The following is a 17,334-nucleotide window of genomic DNA, read 5'->3' on the forward strand; positions in this document are numbered from 1 at the left end:
AAAATGGATGATTTCTTCTCTCTATCATTGCTGACAAATGGCAAGAAACTTCAGTGTGTTTGGCAGAGTGCTCTACTTCCTCTTCTATATGCGTCTGGGAAACAAAAGGTACATTCTATATTAATGTAGGTGTACTACATCTAAAAATAAATACATGGTGATCTCCCCTTCACTCAGGAATAAATAAGAGCAAAGCTAAACTTGCATCTTCAGAGGAATGTAGACAGATCGCTGAATGCATGCAGACAGAAGAGGTGCTTGGGCCACATGGGCTAATGGTGCTAGTTGCAGAGCAAATTCAAAGTTCTCTGAAGTAAAAAACCACCTAATGGGCTTTGATGGGTTTCAGATCTTTGGTTCTTGTGACAAAAGTAAGAAGCTGTTCAAATTTATCTGAGAATTGCTGTTTGCACTTAACAAATGTCTTTACTTTCTTGCAGGTTATCACACTTTCCTTTTGTTGACAGACGAGGTGGGATTGCTCCTCAGATGCAGCTGAGATGTTTACATACATACTTTTTTTTGAGAAATCAGATGTCAGAGTAGAATCAGGTGCTTGAAGGCTCCTGACAGTAAAAGACAAAAGGGAAGTAAGACACACTGCACACTGCAGCAAAACCAGAGTGTGCATATGGAAAGCAGGTTTTTATTGTAACTGTACAAAAAGAAATCCTTGAAGTAACTTTCAAGAGGCTCACCCTCCAACTAAATTAATGGCTCACACTATTCCAGCTTTCTTTAGGATTGCGGATAACTATGCCAAATGCACACTTGCTTTTTATATCTGGATTTAGACTCTGTTGTATGTGACCACACCTGCTGGGTAATCCTACCTGCTGATCCTACCTGCCTTCCCAAGGGAAGTGTATCTCTGGCTGGCTGACAGATCAGGGAGGGAAACTGCCAGCCACCACCAGGACAGGATGTTTCTCAGCTTGGAGCTTTGCCTGCAAGAGATGGGAGGCGCCTGTCCGACTCATGCGACACAGCACCATGGAGGGCAGAGACCTTCCCTTGCCACACTGCTTGGGATCACGCTGCGACAGGGACCCTCTGCCAGCCATGGGGCTACCAGCTCCACAACAGCCCTTGTCTCACCCAGGAGTGAGCAGGGGCCACCCAGCCGCCCCTGGGCAGCACAAAGACAGCACTCCTGGCCCAGCCTGAGCTCCAAATGGTGGTGGGAGCCCCACGACATGCCCATGGCCACGGGTCGGGGATGCAGGAAGGAGCACCCTCCCCAAACATCTCCCTGCTGTAGGCAGTGGTGCCTACAGAGCTCTCCACTCTCTGTGCAAAGTGCTGCAGATGGTGGTTATCTGATCTAGCCTCACTGACCCTGCAGATGTGGATATGGAGCAGCCACATGGCCACGGCACTGGAAAAGAGGCTTAAAATCTGCTCCCATTTCCCAGAGGGTGTTTACTTCCTCCCAGCTGGCAGGCATGACTGACTATACAAATACTCCTTGCCACTGTGAGGACAAAGTCAAACAAGCAAGCCTTCAGCCACAATTTATGTTTGTGTGGCTTTGCTCTCAGACACATTAAGAGTGATTATACGCAGGTAACCACCTCTTAGATGGGAGATGGTAACAAAGAGCCAGGAGTTCAAAGACCAGCCAGAGTCACCTGTTCAGTTATGAACTGGGATACAAATGATAACAGACTGTGAAGCAGAATTGCCACTAGACTTAACAACAGGTGGGTAATTATTCCCAGATCACTTCAGTACTGAAAAGTGCACCTCAATGATTTCGGCCGTGTAAAGTAACCAGGCTTGGGCTCTTCCAGGCAGGGAGTCTCAGGCATGGGTTCAGGCAGAAGAGCAGCAAAACAGGGGCCTCTCTGAGCAATGGTCCTACAGGGCAGCAGCATCACCCATCTGGTACCTTCCCCCCCACCCAGCAGGTCCTCTGCCAGCACAAATGTTGAGCCTCAGCTGGAGAATCACGGGGAAAGGTGGGGTAGGCTAGCCATGAAAAAGGCATCACAAAACCTCCAAGTGGGAAAGAAACAGAAGAGAGAAAAGAAGATGAGTGGGATGTGGAAGAGAAAGTTGTCCAGAAGAAGAAAGAATGGTGTTTGTTGAAGGGTGGACATCTCCCTCCTGCCAGCCTGTTCCCCCCAGGAGGCAGGAGTGCTGCAGGGAGGAGTGGGGTGACTCAGAGCACATCCTCACCCTCAGCCAGGGCTGGAGGAAGGGTTGCACTGTGCTGTGAGCCAGGGCTGACCGTACCGCACGAGGTGTCGGCACCTGGGTGAGACATAAAGCCAAGGCCTGTTTACTCTGTCTGCTCATCACAGCTCTTATCAGTTTTACTTCAGAAGAGCAGGATGTGACACCTAGTTTCCTGCCCAGATTTTAACCAGGTCAGTAAATTATTTATTTTTCCCCTTCAGTATAAACAGTGTTTTGCTTTGTGGTGGCATTCAGTGCTGCTAGGCGCCCTTTAATGCTACAGTGTTGTCCTCCCCGACAGAAGTCATGGCTGAGGAAAATAATTTCAGCAAAACCAGCTATTTTTCTGATATTATTTTGATTGAAAATGCTTATCCACATTTATAGATCTACCACCTATGTCTCAGCCTCAATTCTGCAGCAAGACTTCCTGTAATCTCTCTGGTGAAGGTTCGCTACACACAAATCAAATCAAGACAGGCTTTCATTGATGTGAAATACAACTGAGAGAGCATTTCCCAGGCTATATGTCCTAAGCAAATGGATTTTCATTTCAAATTTCTGGCATGATTTAGCTTTTTCAAGTGCCACTCTACTGCCAAAATTATTGTAATGCAAGACCAAACCACATTATGCTTTCAAAACTGCCACTGTGTTGAAAGGAATATGGAATACCAACATCAGAGATAATTCAGCTCCAGATCATTCTCCTTTGTGGAAGGAATTGGGCTTTAGCCACCAGGACCTATAAAGCAATCGTCCTTCTCTCTGTTATAAAATGCAGGACATCACATGTATGCATTTGGGGGAGTTTGAACAGCTGTTAGTAGTCTGGTGTTCCTAGACAAATGCCTAATATTCCATATTTATTAACTACCAATACATAGGTCAGATCTTTATCTGGTGTACATCTGGACTGCTCTGTTGAGGTTGCTCCCTTGCATTATACAACCGGCTGCCTGACCTTAACATACCACACATTTTCTAACACTTCTATAGTTATAACTAAGGTATTTAAAACAGAGAAGAACACTCTTTAATGCTTTGCTTAGAAAGCAGAATACTGTCTTCTTTTGAGATGAGTGCATGAGAGGGGCAGGGACTGAGGGCAGATAGTGACTGATGGGATATACGGTGTTTTACTGTCTTGCATCCATGCATAACCTATCCAAGGATTTCAGACTTGAAAACTTAAAGTACTGCTTAGTGTTGAGAAAAACACCAGGTGTTACCTAACAAGAAGGAATTGTTTCAGAGCTGCAGAAACAAGACATATCAAATGCCCTTAGGTTTCCTCCCCTGAAATTAAACACCTCTTATATAATATTGAGGTTGGCAAATTAACAAAATATCTGATTGAAGCAGATGCTTTTGAACCAGCAGACCATAGTCCTCTGTGTGAGGTCACGAACAACCATATCACCCAGCACTCCCAATACAGGAATGAGCCACACAGTCACCTTATATGAGTCAGCCATGGGTGACTTGTGACTTTAGATAATTCTCACAAACACACCAGTTAGGACCTGTGAGGCCAATTATTGGTACCCCTTAGGTGAGTACAGGTTGCAGAGCAGGACTTGATGGGCCTGATCGACTGGTCTCTGTGCCGATGAAATGCCACCGACAGTGCTGGTTGTGCATGGAGACAAACGGAGGGGCTGCCAGGGGGGCTCTGATTTGAGTCAGAAAGGCATTCAGTGGGAATCCTAAGCAAAAAGCCAGGGCTGACTGTGCTCCGAGCAAAAGAAAAGGAAGAAAAATTAATGCAGCTGTAATTGTTTTCGTTTTAAAATACATGTCATTAAATGCAAATTTAGTGATTCTTATTTTTCCCCCGGAGTACTCAGCTTTTGAATAAAGCACAGTGCTTTCTCCCCTCACAGTGGTGTCAGATGACTTGTCACAGACCGTGGTGGTCACCTGGGTCCACTCCCAACCCCTATGCATGTTACTTTACCTGACGTTCTTGGGTGCCCTGTTAGCTCAGACAGGTTGCATGAGAAAGGAGCATTACAGTATTTCTGGGCTTTGCACCAGGTCAGTGATTTGTTAATGTTTCAGCCATGCCAGTGTGTGCTGAAATGTTCTGTCCCTTCTTTGAAAGAAACCTCATAATAAATTCAACCAGTTTGAAAAATGAACCATGACATAATGTTTTATAATCAGCCACAAAGTCCCTTTGGTAAAAACCAAACACTGACCTTCTTTGCAGGGGAATGTAAGCGGTATGAGCAAACAGTCAGTGCCACAGCTCCTGTTCACATTTGCTTTGGTGAGGGCAGGCATACGCATTCCTTCACATTTCCATTTGCTGGGTGATAACAGCTCTAATGATGACAGTGTTGACAAGACAGAGCTGTTGATCGGTCTCTTGCCTGACCTCATTCAGAGCTCAGCTAGAGATGATGCACTGGTGTCACTGGGCACTGTTGCCTACCCTCAAGGGCTGCCAGCTCAGAGCCTCTGCAGACCCTCTGATGCTCTCCAGAGAGGCAGAACTCTTTCCATTTGCCAGATGCATCAATCTGGGTTGAATGTGGGTCACCCAAGCATGACACACAGTGCTAAAAGCACCAAAGTTCTGCCTTCAGCATCATTGCAGCCCGCTTCAATCCCCACCTAGTCTTCACTTTTCTGGGGTGGATAGCCTTGGGTGGCTGAAAGAAACAGCCCCTTGTGCTGCTGCTGCTTACATGGTCTTGCCTCTTGCAACACAAAGTGGTGCACACCAAATGTGGCTGTCAGGGGAGTGTGTAGCGTAAATTAGATTAAAAGAGAAAGTGCAGATGGAGCTACTAGTACCATCAAGGTACATGGCATTACCTGATTCTTCTCATCATAAAACCATTTTTCAGCTGTTCACAATTCTGTCAGTCTCTTGGGGAGGGCAGGAGGAAGTCTTCCATGCCAGGTATCTCCCCATGGCTGAATCTTTTATTTAATTATTTCATAGAGTTTAGCCATTTCCAGAAATGAAACTGGGGGCAGGGGAAAGAGAGAGGAATGTTGTCAAGGCAACAGTAATCCCATTATTTTCTAACTTCTGAGTGCCTGAGTAGGCAACCTTTATCTTCTTTTCATGCCATTTTTGTACATAATAATAATGTTGGAGACAATTATTTTCATCAGTTTTAAGAAAAGAGCATGCCAGAGTAGTGAAGGGGCAGTAAGACATGCATTTGCAAAGAAAACAAACTGGCACCATCACATTGTTGGCTGCTGGTCTTCAATTGCTGTTTTGAAAACAGGCTCTCAGGGCCTTACTGCTCTGTTAGCAACATCTCTTTAAATTGCCCTCCATCCGGACAAGATCAAGAAACTCATTTCCCTAGCTTGAAGTACAATTGACAGCCTCCACGCTGTCTGGTATTGAAATCATTAAGCATATGTTAGTGTTCAGTAATCATTTCCCTCCAGATTTTATGGCTCATTGTCATTTTTCACACAACGAAATGTTTTAAATGAGGAAGAAGGCTCTCTGCTTTATGTTTTAGGGAATGTCCCTGGGGAGAGAATTTTAATTTCTGCATGATGGAGGAGACTTTTAAATCATATTGCATCAGTTACAATTTCTCAGACAAGAAGTGTTCTTACTATAAACTGAGCCTACAGCATATTTGTGGAGTGCACTAAATGAAAGAATGAATAGGAAAAAAACCCTAAATTGACCTTTCAGGATTTGCTGCTGGATTTGCATGCTTTTATTTCCCTCCTCTAGAGCAAATAAAGTTGGTCAAAAAAATTCAGGGTTTTTGTTTTTCATTAGAAAAAATGCAAATCTGTCATTACTGGAAATACATGTAGGAATGTAAATCAGAGATTGTTTTAGGAAAAACAAGCAGAATGGAATGTGACAGTCACACTTGAATATATAATTTTGTTTTTCTTTCAGAAAACATTTTATTTCCCAATTTTTTTCTACATTTATCTGTTGCCTTTCTTTCAGTCATTTCTGGTATTTTAATACCATTGTTCCATATTTTTGTATTTTCACACTGTAAAATATGGAGGCAACAACTCCTAGCAAATTGACCATTGGGTTACAGCAGATGAAATTCAAATTCTATTCAGGGTTTTGCCACTGCATTTCTGGCCTATATGACAAGCCATTTTATTTCTGTTTCTCTGTTCCCCAACCTATGAAATGGGAATGATATATGATTAAGTACATTGATATCTATGATAAAAAGGTTTGCTGAAAAGCTGGGTTTCATTATTTGTATGTTATATATAAGATATATAATACAAGAAAGTGTTTACCTGTGTATAAGAAATCTAATGGGCATGACACGAGATCAGACATATTATGAGAGATGTCAATATTACTGATTTTGTTCTTATTCAGACTGAAGGGTCTCTAAAAATAGCACTTTTTTTCCACAGAAAAGAAGGCTTCCTTGGCTTCTGCTCATGTTTTGCACCACCCAGCAGGGCCTGTGTCTTTGATTTGCCCCTGCTGTGCTACCTATTGCATCATCAGAGCTTGTCACCTTTCTGGTATAGGAAGCTGAGCTCACATTTCTTTTTCAAGCATGTTCTGACAACCCAAGCAGCTTTGTACCCAGTTAATATGTGTGTAGGTACTGAATCCACTCCAGCACTGTGCACCAATTAAGTAAATGCATTTTGAGAACAGATGTGACATTTAAAAAATCCCAGCAAAAATTTCAGCAAAACATCAAGCAAAACATTAGCATCACTATGAAGAATTTCTGAGAATATCAGAAACGATTTTACCACTGCAACAACAGCAACAAAAATAAACCCGTGGCAGGAACAGGAAAACATACTTGTTAAATAACAGCCAAATCAGCCAGTGTGAAAATCTAACAAGAAGTTATTGGCTGCAGAGAAGAACGTGTGCATACACCACATCACTGCCACAGAGATACAGGATGTTATTAGTACAATGTGAACCTTCACTCAGCTGTCATTAAACCACAGGCTGTGCTTGCTCTTGGGTGGTTTAACTAATTCTGAGATGCATTTCATGGAATCAGCTGTTCTGCTGTATAACTTACACCAACTGTTCTCCACCTGACAGGGTGAACTAAGCCACTTCTTGTCATGTGGCAGCACTGAAGAAACAAAGCTGCACGTGCTTTCTCCTCCTCCCCAGTCCCCTCAAAAACAAGGTATTGCAGTAGCGCATTGAGAACTTGGACCTCATACCTGCAAATGCTTAAATGTGTGCTGAATTTTACTCCTGAGCTTCCTAGTTTGACCTAGTGCAGGGCTTAATCGTGCCTTTAATTAAATACATGGCAGGATTCCCACTGTGAGGAAACAAAGTTATTGTCATTTTGCAGGAATAGGAATATGGTTCTATGCCCACAGAAGTACATGTGATTTTTCTTACTGATCATGCATTAATCAAACCCCTTGCTCCAAATAATAACAATAATTAAGTACAATGCATTCTCAAGAAGCAGGTATAGTGGCGCATGCAAGGGTCAGCACAGCTCATGTACTTCTAACATGGTCAGTACAGAATTTACTCATTGCTAGGCTTGGAAAGCAAACATGGATGCTGTTTATCTGTCATTTTAATTACTACTATAGCACTGACATGGTGGAGAATTCCACAGCTGTGAAACAGCAACTGGCAGCTGTATTTCCTGCACTACCCCTGTCTTCAAAGAGGTAAAACACCTGGTGCTTTTCTAGCTCTTCTAGAAATATAAAGGTTCTTTGCATAGAATAAGTCCTGTTATGGCCACACACATGTATATGTATGTACATATACAGTGACATGTCTGTAATTACTGAGAAAATGAGGGTCAGACACAAGAAAAACTGAAGTTTTTCAAAATTAGACAGTAACCAAAACTAGAAATGGGCCATAGGTGTCCTCACTCACAGCCTTCCTTTGAACATTAGGACACAGTTCAAACAAGAAACAACAGCAACCATAGCAGCCTCAAGCAAACATTAATGGGCTTGAGGAGATGGGCTCTCCATGAATTCTCTGCAGTTTGTGTTCAGATAGGCATTTGCAACATGCTGAAATGCCCCAGTGTTGCTCTCTTCTCACCTAATCTCATCTAAAAGGTCATGAATCTGACCTTTCCATATCAATTCTTGTGCAACATGGATAGCATGAGAGTTTTAACCAGGCAAGACAAATAAAAGCCAACATACATGACTTCAGTCACGTTATCTGCCTTAGATGCTTTTACTCAAGGATTGCCCCCGCTTCATTTGCTGAATAGCAAATGAATGGCACTTTTGCAGATTTAACCTTTGCTTTATGTTACTTCTCATTTCTCTGAGTCACAAGGGGTTTATTCTCTGTTCTTGAGCTCACCTGCAAAAAGCACAATTTCCTTTCTCTGCCAAAAACCATGCACACACAGAGTAGAGACAGAAGAAATACTTGTATCATTTCTCCTTGGCTGATTTGAAGAGATCAAATAGCTGAAAGCAACAATGTCTCTGCCACGTTTACATTCCTGCTGAGCAGGTACAGGCAGAGCACAGACCCAGATGCATCTACCATGGCACCGCTGCACACACAAACACTCCTCTAGAAATTGAAGCTCCGCCAAAGGGAAACTCAAGGGTCTTTTTGCAGTATCTAAGGTGGGGATTAACATTTGCGATTCTGTGCAGTTTTTATTTCCTTTGGGCAACACTTCTCATGCCATAAAGACATAATTCTGCAGTTCCTTTTGCTTCTAGTTACTCATCATACCTCTCATAAAAAGAGTGATAGAATATTATCTGACTTGCTCTTGCTGTTTTACAGATGATGTTTTGCCAGCAATGCCTTGTCCAGCCTGAGGACGCTTTCAAAGCACTAGTGAAAAAGGACTCTTTTCCACGTTTTTTAAACTTGAATTCTCTTTTAGTAATTTTCTAAATGTCTGACTTGGCCCAAATTTTTGCATGCGATACCTGCATCTGAGTACCTCTCCTTTTGCATATCTGACAACAAAACAAAACTTTTCAAAGAATGAATATGAGGACTATCGGAAAGTCAGGCCTCTTAACCATTGCTCGCATTGGATTTAGCCAGAGCTGTGATATACCAAATAATCAGATATTTTTGAAAATGTGAAGAAAATTTGTACTCTTTCTAGGAGGCTTTTCAGTCCTGAATGCCTAAATAGTGATTTTTCCCACTGATGCGCCAGTGGGGTGGCACATGCAATAAGTTGCAGAAGAGCCTGTTCTTGTCTCTCCTTGTTCATAGAGCTAGGGCAAATCTCCCTACATGGAATTTTCACAAACTTATTTGTGGAGTGATTTGAAATCCATTAAAGAAAAGCATTCCTCAAAATTGAGATGTCATTAGAAATAGTCTGTTAGCTATGAATCCTCACTCCTTCCCTCCAACAAAAATTTTTACTTCAGCAAGCAACAGGTTGCTTTATATCTTGAGGACTGTATATTTGCCCCCAGACAAGCCTCCTCTGGCCCTTCCCATAGACACAGCTCAGAAAAACCACCATGGTCCAAACTGTTCAAGGTTTATATGTAGACACAATAACTTGAGTAAGACGGGCCTCATCTTCTCTCCAGCGAGGCCAGAGATTGACTAGACAATGGTGTGGTGAGCAGGGTTTGCCCTGCATCCACACAAACAGCACCAGGACCCAAAGCTGGAGAAAAAAAGCAGGGCTTTCTGAGCTAGGAAGGTGGCTTCCACCCAAAGCCCCATGCCTGTACAGCTCTTCATCTCTTCCCTGGCCACATACACTTGATATTGCTCCACCTGTGCAGCATGTGCTTTGTTGCAGGCACTAACAGAAGGATGCACTTGGGGTGTCATGACTGAGGGCCAGCAACGTCCCCATCACCAGCTGCAGCAGGGACAGGCCATCTCCGATTCACAGGCAGCATGTGCAGAGAGTACAGGGAAGAGGCAGGGAGGGTCAGATCCAGCTGGCAGAGAGGAAAGGAAAACAAAGTGAGAGGGAGACAGGGTATCTTGGGAAGCTGCAAACGTCTTATCTAACAGGCTCCCAGGGTCATAACACCACCAGTCTGGCCCATTGCCCCAGCTGTTTCTTCCAGTTGTTGCTAGTGCCATATGGCCCTGAATGCCCGCCTTCTTCCACTGCACTGCCACTTGACTACTTTTCCGTTGCAATTAATAAAACCGCAGCTGCCTTTGTGCAGTTCTTGTGAACGACTGCTCAGTGCTGATGCATTAATTCTCTTGGAAAACTTTGCAACTTTTGAACCTAATTGGTCTTGGCAAGGAGGGACAGACACACTATTGCTAAACTGTTAGCCGCTTGCATTGCAGTGACTGGTTCAAACTTCTAGGGTTTAACAGGGAAAGAAGCTGGGGGAAAAACATTCTGGAGCTGTAACAGTTTCCAGTGAAACAAGCAGTGCTCCCACAAAGCCTGCTGTGCAGCTCCAAGCTGCGCTCTGACTTTTGCTGTTGAACAGCTTGAGACTTTACACAGTCATTACTGAGAACATTTTTTTCAGCTAATAATTTGAGTAACCATATCCTTAACTTCATTGTGACTTCTGTTAGACATTCACATCTAAGTTGAGTTACTGTAGCCATCTCGCTCACCCGGGAAACTAAATGCAAGTGGGGAAGTGATGCCTGGATGAGCTAAAGTAACTTCCTGAGGTTATGCATAAAATCTGTGCCTTGATGCACGACATGAGCTTAGATCTTGCAGGTCGTGGTCCAGTGCTTGCACCCACGCAGGCAGTGGTCAGGAGTCATCCTACCAATGGCAACACTAAAGAAGAAAGGACACTTCTCAGAAATGGCAGAAGCCAAGCTCGAAAAGGCAAACAAAACCTCAGCACTATAAAATCCTTCAATGATGATGTGGAATGAGCACCTGTGCATGGCCAGGATGAAATTCACCATTGCGAGAACGGCTATCTCAAAGCTGGAGCACCCCAGCAAGCTCTTGCTGTGAACAGTCTTGTGATACCTGCGGGCAGTGACAAAACATCCTTGGCAGCTTTAGCTGTGCTGGAGCCATCTGTGTCTTCTCCCTTTGCAAAGCAAAGGAGGAAAGCAGGGAGGATGTCCAAAACAGACATGGCCACCCCCTGCCCTCCTGGCAGCAGCAAGAGCAGCAAGCTGGATTTCCACAGGCCTACCCACACGTCTCCATCCCATGTCCATCCTGCCTCTAGCTCTGCTTTCTGGCAGGAGGCTTTTTTTTATTATTATTATTTTTGTCCAGCATTGCCAAGAAGCCGTGAGCTGGCTCTGCAGAGCCCCACTGAAATCCCAAAGAAAGGCATAAGTCTGAGATTTATGTTAGCTTTGGCTCAGTAATGAATCTCACCTGCAGTGCCCAGATGGCCAGTTTCTGCATTTGTTGGATCTACTGCAGTTTAAGACCGCATGTCCAAAGACGTGTCCAAAGGTAGGATTTGGCCAAACAGTAAACAAGAGTTTAATTCATACACCAACAGAGACCAATCGCATTCTTAACTGCCTCTGGGTGACATGGACATCCCTGTGGAAAGCATCCTGCACCTGGAAAGCAAAGGGCTGCAGCAGCTGCCCTGCTTCAACCCAGAGATATTTTCTCCAAGGCCATTGTGTTGTATCGCTCCAAGAATCACAGATTTATCTCCTCAGTGTGCCAGCACTTGACAGACCTACCTTGTAAATATACAACACATAGTATGACACTTTGACAGCTGCTCTGCCATGGACATACCTTAGAGTCCTGTTACTATCTCCTTCTCAGCTGTGGCAAAAGTTGCCTCAGGAAGCCTGAAGAACAGCGTCAGTAACATTAGGGGGCATCAGGGTCTGCCTAGGGCCTCCAGTAGGGCTCCACATGCCCATGCTGCTGATAGCGTAACTATTTCTACTAATTTGTCAACATATTACATGAAAACCAGAATGATCTAATGGCTGGGTTAGAAGCAACTAAAACAATGAAAAAAAAACCCCAAACCCAAACCCCCAACCAAACAGGAAGAACACTGTAGTGGTTTGTTACTTAAGTTCAATTTGCAGCTCATCTGGTATTTTCCACTAGAGGTGTGAATACTATGAGAAATTTCATAAACAAAGGTCCAGCCCTTATGAATATGGGTTTTATTTTTCAGACACTTTTGGCTCAATGAAATGTTCTGTTTTGACTGTAATTTCTGAAATATTTCTTTACAACATAGACATAGACCATAGGCTACAACTTCTGCATCAGTGAACCATAGACTATGTAAAGATATTTGCAACTGGGAGTAATGGCATGCAGATACATAGCTCTGGGTTTCTGATGAGAGAGAGAAAGTTGAATAGTACTTGGCAACAGGCTGGAAATAGGAAGCTGCAAAATCTAGGGGTTTTGGCAGAAGTCTGAAAAAAACATAGCAAATGTTAAGAATCCGGGTCAGCTGCACTGGTAGCTCACTGTGTTGCCTTCAGCTGGTCTGTCAGCAAACCCACAAGCATCTCACCTGAAATGAGCTTTAGTGGTCCTCATATACATGCGAACACACACACAGTGTCCATTAAGATAACTATAAAATTTACCTAGCAAACGGCACAACTGGCGGGAGATATCTGGCTACTGCTGGAAAGATTAATGGCAAACCACCAATATCCTTCATGCTTAGCTTCACACAGCTTTGTTTATTATTTATTATTTATGGAGCAGCTGAGAGAAAATTCCAGGATGATCGACCTCTATTTAGTAAGCAGTACAGCGCGCACAAGGGGAAAAAATGGAAAAGGCCATATGCACCTCCTCTATGAAAAAAGCCTGTAAGCAAACAATTCACACTCTAGTAACTCTCATGCTGCCTATAGGATTCACACAAAAGGACACCATGAATTTATTTTCCCAGAAACAATGAGTTATTGTCTCTTGAATTCTGACAAGTGTGCAGTGCAAGGATAAAGGTCTGGAAATGCAATCACAAGACATATTTGAGCAATAAAGATTTGAACAGGTACCCATGGGCTGGGCTACTTCACTCTCCACGTTGCACTCTTCATCTTATACCAAGGATAGGCAACAACCTTTCACAAAGCTGCTTTGTGATTCAGGGGAATAAGGCTGGATGTTTTTTTTCAAGACGATGGCAAATGAAAGTTAAGAACTTGCAGACAGTGTTATTAACCTGCCAAAACTGGGACAGATACATGAAACATGAAAAGAGAACAGGAAGGAAAATACTCTGTAAGGACATGTCTACTTACACAAGTTACACTTTTATCTGAATTTTATGGAGACGTATGTTATTGTGACATCTCTCTCCTTACATTGGATGGTTTACATATCACTCCTTATAGTTTCAAAACAATGGTGAGAAAATGGGGGGAAATCTGTTGTTAGTAAAAATTTCTCAGCGTTTCCAGGAATATTCGCCTTTCTGGGAGGAAAAACTATCAGCAACTATTTCAGTAACCCATCCTGTCATGCTGGCAGCTTGTTTGGTCTCTCCTTTTAAATAAGGGTCATACACCCAGCACTAAAATCCTCTCCAGCACAGAGAGCAGCCAAACAGCCTAAAACTGTAACAAGTGCCTACTGAGTCAGCCCACTGGTCCATGTTGCACAGTAGTCTTTTTCAAACATTGAAAAAAAAAGATGTTATTTGGTAAGTATATGTGAGGGAAGACACATTCTTCTCTCTTTTCCCCTTATTGGAGGTGCTGGAGGGCTCCTCCTTGCCTATTGCCTCTAGTATTCACAAACGTGCCTTACCCTTTTCCAAATCTGCTGATAACATCTGCAGCAAATTTGAGAAGTTTGCTCCCCAATGAAAAAAGAAATATTTCCTTCTACTAACTTTAAGCTGATCCTCTTCTAATTTAATCAAGTAACACAGGCCCACAGTTCCACACTCAGTGTATACACCACCTTCATTTTATTACAACACTCAACCTACTCTTTTCTAAATGAAACAGTCCCAGATATTTCAGTCACTTCCCCTAAGGCAGCTGCTCCCTCCCCTTGATCGTTGTAACTGCTTTTTTTTGTACCTTCACCTTCACTGAAACAGGTTGCCCAGAGAAGCTGTGGATGCCCCATCCCTGGAAGTGTTCAAGACCAGGTAGGATGGGGCTTTGAGCAGCCTGGTCTAGTGGAAGTCCCTGCCCATGGCAGGGGTGTTGGAACTAGACAACCTCTAAGGAACCTTCCAACCCAAACCATGCTATGATTCTATGATTCTTTGTTTCACTAAATCCTTCCTGAGATGCAGAGACCAGGTTTGCGCATCGTACTCAGGATTGGGGCACATCAGGGTTCAAATAGCAGATAATCATGCCCCATGTCCTGTTCTCAATATCCTTCTTGATAATGCCTAGCATTTTGAAGGCTTGTCTGGCTAAGCTGCATATTGATTTTGGCAACAGCAGTTCTAAGATCCCTTTCCTGAGTTGTAATGGACAGTTTCAAGTTCAGCATCATGTAAGCATGATTTAGATTATTAATTACTAATGCAAATACAGAGCTCAAGCGTATTTTGATACTCTACCTAAAATTAAAAGGCAAACCGGCCCTTTTCACAGTTCTTGGAACATGGACTTTTTCATCCTTTGAAACTTTTATAGCCTAAAATCTGATAACAGTTTTCAAGGATAAAATTTTTCTGAAATGTCTTAGAAAACTAGTTTTGTAAGCATTTGCTTGAATGTCTGAAGTACAGCAGGTTATTATCAAAGGAGGTCTGCTCACCTTTCAGGACTAAAATTTAAAGCAGGCATCCTTCTAAGCTTGGCAAGTTCTTAGTCTCATTTTTTTATTCCTAGCTATATAATGATTATAAATTTAACATTAATTCATTGAGAATTTATTCCATTAGGCATTGCACAACTGATAACTTATCAGAACTGTCACCACACACAACATATAGAGCAGTTATATTCAATCAAATTAGATATTGGATGTTATAGCTAAGTTTGACAGATAAATATTAAGGATAAAGCCAAAACCGAAGCAAGTCATAGTATGAAATTTCCCTATGTGGTGAAGGTTGCAGTCAATCTAAATGCTATGGGTCCCACTTTTAAACTATGGCGTTGGAAGGAATGCCACCTGTTGTAAACTGGAGCTATTTATTGCTTTTTGAAGATATTTTTACCAGTTCACTGGACTCTTACATATGTGTATGGAAATCACCTGCCTCAGATGCTTGTTTTTGCTCTAAGTGCACTTGGTTGTTTTGCTAAATCTGCTCCTTGTTTTCTACCAGGATGTTTTGGAAGTGGACTAGACAGCAGCCCCGCCGATTGCTACAAAACCAGCATTTACCAGACAGAGGAACTGATGCTTATGGATTTCTGCCAAAAACAATTGACCTGGTTATCCTGACTAGGTAAATATTAAAATATCAGTTGTAAAGAGTCTGAGAGAAGTGTATTTATGTCTTGGTTCTAAAATCCTGTTCATTGATACTTTTTCCAAAGGGAATGAAAAACAAATTCACAGAATAGCCACTGTAAAAAACGACTGGACGCTTGTTCTACACTTGTGTAAACTGCTGGAATATTCTTGGTCCTTGTCTCTTTATATGAATTCAGTCTACTGAAATCTGTATGAGCTAAAGTCACCTGTTTGAAATTGCTGCACAGGCTGAAGAGAAGATTACCCACTTTAAAGCAAGGCTGTTGGGTTATATAGGCCCAAAAGGAAACACCTAACAATTTAAATTTTGTATTTCCTTAGTCTTAGAATAATTTCCTACCTCCCTCTACAGTTGACAACAACTTGCCCCCTACCTCCCCTACCAGGACCCCAAGCAAGCCCAAGATATTTAAGTGAAGGCTTGCAGGGATGTCCCCCTGCCTCTGCACCTTCTGCATTTCAGTACTCAATATTCTATGCCTGGCAGAGATGCCTTGCTAGCTCTCATCCTGGAGGACTATGTCTTCTCACCTGAGGACAGCAGGGAGAAAAGAGACACTGAGAGATGATGTCTCCCAGTCTGGTTGATAGGTCTGCCTGGGCTAGCACATCTGTGCTCTGCCTCTACTGGGCGCTCAGACAAGGCCACTCATTATCTCTCTGTTGGCTACCAGTACATGTTTTGGCTTGTGTCGTGTAAAGTTGAAGAGAAACTCTGTCAGAATTTCCTGGGATATCCTCATCTCCAATTCATTTTGAACAATCCTGTATTCTGGGACAACACAGACCATTCCAATGCCAGAATATTGCCTGTTGAAGGAATATTCTTTACCCCAAGGACAACTTGTCTCTATCGAGGCAGTCTGCTGCAGAAAGGGCTGGATCTGAGGGTGGCAAAGAAATCATTCTGAATCCCCATCCCTCTTATGATGGACGGAAGGATTTCAGCAGGGGTCTCCAGCAGTGTTATCCAACACATCAGTCTGTGGGGGCATCTTTTTGGATGTGAGAGGAAAGCACAGTTCTTTTAAGCTAGGATGTGATGGTGCTGGGAATCAAGAAAGTAATTTTCTATAACTGGAAACAAATTTTAAAAGCAGACTGATTCTTGTCTGATGTTTTCAGACACACCAGCTTAAAGCTAATCAGGCAAAGTAATTTTTTCTAGTCCTCTGAGTTTTGAGCTAATATGTTTTGCTGGCTAAAAGGACTTGATATTAGCCCTACCATAAACAGCCATGAAATCTGAGATGTCCTTTGTCTCCTTGTGATTCATGCAGAGACCTGTAGCATTTTAAGCCCAGCAATCAGTATATAAAATTGGCTTGATCAAGATAAAAATATTATATTTATCAAAAATGAGCTAGCGATCAAACAGCTGACTAAAGTTGAATTAAGGCAATTCAGTGTTAAAAGAAGGGCGAAAACCAAAACATCATTGCCATTCTCTCTCATGTAAAGTAGAGGAGAAAATGTGAATCCTATTTGATTTCTGTATCATCACCTGACGAGGGGCAGACAGCCTCACAGCTGCGCTGGACTGCAGTACTTCTCGCTGCTGTTTGCATAACAGCATCACCTGCACTAATTCTGCTGTGAGCCAATCTAAGCACACGAGTGCTCTGAAACACTAGGTGCAATTCCTTCCCACTTGGTCCCTGGAACAAACAGTTCCTCCAGTGTCAGCAGGAGCACCTTCATGAGTGAAAGGAAAAAGATTTGGTTCAATGTTCATATACTTCAAATGAACTTTCTTCCCACATATACAGGTAAAGAAACATAAACCTCCTCCCTCTTTCCCAGAAAATTAGCATCGGTGTTCATGGCTTTCCACATTCTTGGTTTTCAG

General features: G+C 42.8%; 1 protein-coding gene across 7 annotated transcripts in view; it reads left to right on the forward strand.

The window, feature by feature from the left end:
* Positions 1–17,334, forward strand: part of LOC308065436 (uncharacterized protein) — a 250,785-nt gene that overhangs the window by 189,614 nt on the left and 43,837 nt on the right. For 6 of the 7 annotated variants that reach the window (XM_080391412.1, XM_080391416.1, XM_080391413.1 and 3 more), the window contains 2 exons: positions 1–14,190; positions 15,334–15,456. The exon at positions 1–14,190 is cut by the window's left edge. The gene's annotated coding sequence lies outside the window, so the exon portion shown is untranslated. The remainder of the gene's footprint in view (positions 14,191–15,333; positions 15,457–17,334) is intronic. The other variant, XM_080391414.1, reaches the window with a different exon arrangement.

Source organism: Falco punctatus, assembly GCF_963210335.1.
Source record: "Falco punctatus genome assembly, chromosome: 6".
Taxonomy (NCBI): Eukaryota; Metazoa; Chordata; class Aves; order Falconiformes; family Falconidae; genus Falco; species Falco punctatus.